The sequence below is a fragment of the Rattus norvegicus genome, chromosome 5 (genome assembly GCF_036323735.1).
Source record: "Rattus norvegicus strain BN/NHsdMcwi chromosome 5, GRCr8, whole genome shotgun sequence".
Classification (NCBI taxonomy): domain Eukaryota; kingdom Metazoa; phylum Chordata; class Mammalia; order Rodentia; family Muridae; genus Rattus; species Rattus norvegicus.
Window position 1 is genome coordinate 27141501 of NC_086023.1, and position 6000 is coordinate 27147500.

The 6000-nt window shown below is 42.5% G+C and overlaps 1 protein-coding gene and 1 non-coding gene across 3 annotated transcripts in view; both read left to right on the forward strand.

Moving 5' to 3' along the window:
- The window catches only part of Clvs1 (clavesin 1), a 294395-nt gene that overhangs the window by 34246 nt on the left and 254149 nt on the right, over positions 1 to 6000 (forward strand). The gene's annotated exons all lie outside the window — the stretch shown is intronic.
- On the forward strand, positions 4693 to 4798 carry LOC120103214 (U6 spliceosomal RNA). Its single transcript, XR_005505306.1, has one exon. It is a non-coding gene; the product is annotated as a U6 spliceosomal RNA (small nuclear RNA).

Sequence of the window (6000 nt, forward strand, 5' to 3'; positions counted from 1 at the left end):
GTCCCTACTTGTCACTTGTGTGGCACTAGTGTTCAATACTTGCCTTAGGTTATGTAAACCCTCATGTGAAGGGCTCCTGGTCATTCCACAACTAGTGCTTTATGAGAGTGGTGCTAACCCCCACACTCCCACCCTAAGATTCTCATCTTGTACTAGAATATTAGAGCCTCACAATTTCGTATAAGGTAAAACATCCCCACAGCAAGCTTGACAAGCAAGTTTTTAACCATGAGATGGCTGTAGTCACTGTCAGACAAAGGAAAATATCTGAAGATATTCTAAGGTGGCCTTTGATGCTACCATCTCCATCTGCATCTTCTTTATAATATAGTTTATTTCATTTTAGCTAAAGTATAATTATAGCATTGCCTCCTCTTCTCCTCAATCCCCATCCTACTCCACACCCCCTCTCAAATCCGTGCTTGAGGGTTGGTCCTGTCTATTTCACTTGAGTCATTTCCTCCATCATTCACTGGGCTTCCTGAGTCCTTCCTGAGCTGAGAATACGTGAGCTCAGTGATGTTCAGTCCTTACTTGTGGGAAACAAGTTATAAAGATCAGATCAGACCCATGTGGTAGAGTGCAAGAGGACGCTCACTATATCCTGAGACTTTATTTTGTCTTTACCCAGCCTGGGTTGATTTTAGACATCTCTGTACTGTCATTCTGGATTTGGAGCCATCTTACTAAAGAGCATGCATAGCTAGCTTGTACGCAGGCTTCTATCACAGACTAAATATTAGCACAGGTTCCCTAATCTTTATTGGGGCCTCATTGTCACCTGGCAGAAAGTGAATGCCACGGGAGTAAGACTGAGAGGAAAGATAGAAGAGCTCCAAAGCTTATCCATCCAAACCATGTTCTGGAAGGCACAGTTTACCTTAAGAGGTCTGTTTGAAATTCCCCTGCTCTGCCTGCACTCTGATCTCCAGTGTGTCTGCAGGGACGTGGGTCACAGACTGAATCTTATAATTTCCCCAGAGGGATGAAGAAAAGTCCTGGGAAGCTTGGCTCCGGTTCACAGACACTGCAATTCCAGTGTGTGTTAATGGAGAAGATGAGTTCCTTTTTCAGGATGAAGATACAAAATTCAGTTCTTTTTCCTTCCAAAGCAGAGTTGTAGGTCTTGGTTTAGGAATGATATTTGAGCAAAGGTAGTGGAAGACACGTAGACAATCCAAGAATTTAAACTCACAGGTTCTGTCTTTGCTATGATCTGGTTTTTGATCCTTGTTTAGCAGGGAGCAGTCTATCAGATTCAATTCCTGTCTCAGGTCAGTTCTGGCTTGGATCTCTGATGCTTGGACAGATTTCTCATTGGAATTCTATTTCTTCATTTTGTGTGTGTGTGTGTGTGTGTGCGCGCGCGCGCACAAGCATGCATGCACTCATGTATGCATACCTCTGTGCATGTGGGGGAATCAGTTCTCTCCTTCTACTATGTGAGTTCTGATATACTTCAATCACTTTATAGGTTTGTCAGCCATGGGCTTGGTCATTTTGCTAGATAGTTCTATGCCAACTTGACACAAGCTGAAGTCATCTGAGAGGAGGGAATCTCACCTGATAAAAAGTGCCTACATGGAGTCAGGTTGTAGGCAGGTCTGTAGGGCATCTTCTTAATTGCTGATTGGTAGGAGAGGGCCTAAACCATGTGGATGGTGTCATCCTTGGACTGGTGGTTCTGGGCTGCATAAGAAAGCAGGCTAAGCAAGCCATGAGGAGCAAGCAGCCCTCTACAGTGTCTGCATCAGCTCCTGCCTCCAGGTTCCTGCCCTGCTTGAGTTCCTGTCCTGACTTTCTTTGATGATGAGTAGTGATGTGGAAGTGGAAGCCAAATAAACCCCTTCCTCCACATGGTCCTGATGTTTTCCTGAAGCAGTAGAAACCCTAAGTAAGACAGCCATCAACTATAAAAGCAAAGTGGTGGGGTGACTGAGTCCAAGTTTCTCAAAACTGTCACAGGTGAGCGAGATGAACAGGCGAATAGAAAATGGCCCTGGAATGTGTCCATGCGCAGGGACAATCCAGCTGCCATGGCAGGGGATTTTCTTTGTCTCTTTCTGTAAGGCCATAGATCTTGAGATATAGGTCAGAGGACAGGGGTCACATGGGGTTAGGAAAAAAACTAAGCTGAGCGTTTATCATTTAACTCAAGCTAAAGATGTCAGGCATGTACCCAAGGCTGAAGGCACTGGGTCTGGGGTAAGGCACTGTACACCACTCTCCTGATTTGTTTGTCTTTTGCACACTGAGAAATTATGGGAAGAAAACCGGATAGGACTAGTGAGGTGCATCGCTGGGATTTTGACTCAGGTGACTTCAGGGTTAGACTGAATATACACATAGCAAAATCCTTGGCTGTCTTTCAGTGCTCTGGGGAGAATCTGATTGGGAAATGAGATATTCCTCAGAATTCTAAGATCTTGGTGAGCCAAGTTTTTATTCCAAAGGATTGTTCTACCAAAGTAATTTTATGGTTTTGAATATGGAAATAAAATATGAGTATAAATGATTCATTGTCTTTTATGCATGGTATAGTCTTAAAGATTTATTTTTCTTTTAGGTGTATATGTAAGTATGCCATGTGTATGTGTGTATACTCATGTGTGTTCCTGTGTTCCTGTGTGTGTGTGTGTGTGTGTGTGTGTGTGTGTGTGTATGTGTGTGTGTGTGTGCCCAAGGAAGCCAGAGACACTGGATTTCCCTGATGCTGTAATAAGAGGTGGTTACAAACTGTCTAATGTGAGTATTGAGAACTGAATTCCAGTTCTCTAGAAGAAGAGCAACAACTCTTAACCGCTGAGCTATCTCTCTAGCCCCTCCTGATGGTGATTACCAATGGTGATCTTCCTCTGTTTATACTTACCAAATCCTAGGAGATAGGTTATTTTCTAAAAGGACTCTCTCTTCGTCTCTCTCTCTCTCTCTCTCTCTCTCTCTCTCTCTCTCTCTCTCTCTCTCTCCAGGACCTCTCTCTGTAGTCCAAGCTAGCCACATACTTCTGCCTCAGTCTCCCAAGTTTGGGGATTGTAAGTATGACTCACAATGCCCATCAATAATCTTACATTCATGTCAAGCAAAATCCTTGGTTGTCTTTCAGTGCTCTGGGGAGAATCTGATTGGGAAATGAGATATTCCTCAGAATTCTAAGATCTTGGTGAGCCAAGTTTTTATTCCAAAGGATTGTTCTAAATTCCTGTCAGTCATTTTTCCAGTTTTACAGGAACTAAACAAGACCGTGAGACTTGAACTAGAAGCAAAAAGTTCTTAGGGTTCTTTCTCCCCCCGCACCCCCTGCAGAACACAGCGTTGGAACAGTAAGAGGAAAATGCATTCTGACAACGGTCACATATTCCAGGATTTGTGTACAGCCTGCAGGATCTGAGCCACTTAGCTGGACAATGTCCACGTTGTAGGACAAAATAATTAGTCAGACTGAAAGGGAACTGGGGCTTCAACTGAGCCCACGGCCACCTCACACGCTGTGTTAATTCCAAGTTTCCACTTGCTTCTGTGATGGAGTATCCTCCTGGCTAGGAATTGCTCAATGTGGCGGATAGAAAAAACAGGTCCACTGCTTCTAATTATGCTGTGGGATACACTGGCTTCTTTTCAGATTATATAAATCTTTAGTCTTTTACAGTTCCGCCACGAAGCTTAGTGGAGCCACTAAGTCCTGTATTATCCCCCACGAAGTCACCTTTCCCCATTTCTGAAGGCATTTATTTCGTGCAGGCTTTCAAGAAGAAAATGAAAATTTCAAAGTCTGAGTTTTAGCTATAGATACAAGAGTGATAGCCGCTAACTTTGACTGTGGTGAATATAATCACCAGGTTCATTTCGGCTTCGGAGCGTTCAAATGGAGTAGAGATGTTCATTCGGGTAAAATTAAAATATGTCAGAAATGAAGGGCCGGATGTGGGTCATATCAATATAATTACTTTTTGAAACTCACTGAGTCTTTCAAGATAGGAGAGTCAATTAGTGAACAGTAAGTTACCTTCCAAAAGAAACTCTTCCCACGGTTTATTGTTCAAAGGTATTATTAGAAAATATATTTTTGTACAGTGAATACATTTGTAGCTTAAAAAGGAAGACATTTGATTAGGAAAAATTAAAACCATCCACCAGGTACAGTGGTGTGTGTGTCTGTATCTAGCTATCAAGAGGGTGAAGAAGTATGGTCACTTGAACCCAGGGTTTCGAGACTGGCTTGAACAACAGAGTGAGACTGTCTTTTACAAAAGAGGTTGATAAACTTTTCAGACATGCAGTGTTCCAACTTGAAACTTGCCCTCAAAATAGGATAGCATGTTTCACATAGAAATGCTTTAATTTTGCACATAGCTGAATTTGAACCTCTTGATGTCTTATATAACATAAAATGAATAATAATCCTAGAGGAGGAGGAGTCTTCTTCTTCCTCTTCTTCTTCTTCTTCTTCTTCTTCTTCTTCTTCTTCTTCTTCTTCTTCTTCTTCTTCTTCTTCTTCTTCTTCTTCTTCTTCTTCTTCTTCTTCTCTTCCTCTTCCTCTTCCTCTTCCTCTTTCTCTCCCTCTTCTTTTTCTCCTTCTCCTTCCTTTTTCTCCTTCTCCTTCTTCTTCTTTTTCCTCCTCCTCTTCTTTTTCCTCCTCTTCCTTCTTCCCCTCTTCTTCTTTCCCACATTGACTTAAAAATAAAATAAAAACAGGTGTTATCTTCAGCTGCACTTATACTAAAATTGAAGCAATACAGGGAAGATCAGCATGACCCCCGCACAAGGATGGCATGAAATTCATGAAGCATTCCGTATTTTAAAAATAAATAACAAATAAAATTAATTTCTCTTTAAGACAATGGTGATAGATATCATCTAGTACTGATTTTCACTTTAGTATCGAGGGTGGGGTAGAAAGATAATGAAATCAGAGAGTAGACACTGGAGAGGGTAAGTGGCTCTTCTTTCTAATAGTTGGGTTGGCGTTGGATAAAAACCAGCATCCATGTGACTAAGATATGAGATGATAAGGTTTAAGATGACATAGGTGGGGGTTGGGGATTTAGCTCAGCGGTAGAGCGCTTGCCTAGCGAGCGCAAGGCCCTGGGTTCGGTCCCCAGCTCCGAAAAAAAGAAAAAAAAAGATGACATAGGTGAAGGGGTGAGAATTTCCTTCCAAAGCGAGCAGAATTAATGAACAAGAACTACTTTCTGAGGATGCAGATCCAGAGTTTTATAATCACAGATGTTCACCTACCGTGTTCCACTAATGTGCCTTTCCTTCTTGTTAAGTTAGGCTGCTCGACGGCAGCTCCATGTTTGCCTCTCCAGGACTGTTTCTAAATGGTGGTGATAGTTTCTGATGAGTTGGGAGGAATGCTGTGCAAGAGAGGAACTTGTCAACAGGCAACTGATGCTTGTATGTCTTTACCATGCAAACCTGTCCTTACCGTCCATGAGATTTAAGGCACATGCCCAGTATGTCTTTACCATGCAAACCTGTCCTTACCGTCCATGAGATTTAAGGCACATGCCCAGTATGTCTTTACCATGCAAACCTGTCCTTACCATCCATGAGATTTAAGGCACATGCCCAGTGAAACAAGTATCTGTCTGATGAACAGTGTCACACTGTTAATTCTCCTGAAGAACAAAACCTTGGACAGGATAAGTCGGCCTTGCAAGGATTTGGGGAGAAAGGCTGGCCCTTTCTCCCTTGAGGGGCTGTACAGTCCCCATTCACACACAGGTGTCAGATCTGAGTATGGGAAGCTGCAAAGCCACATTTCCCAACGGCTTTGAAACACTGTACACTAAAACCACTGTCAGGTTCTGGGGAACTTGCGGCTGCTTGCCTTGTTATAAGGTCCTTGACTCGTTTTCTTCTGTCAAAACAACCACACTTAAGAAAGAAAACCTTGAGGGGACCAGAAATAATTTCCTCTTATGATTTATGCAAATGTCATTTACATTTTTGTAAATGGTGCCATTTGCTCCTATGTTTACTCCTTTGCTCTTTTGA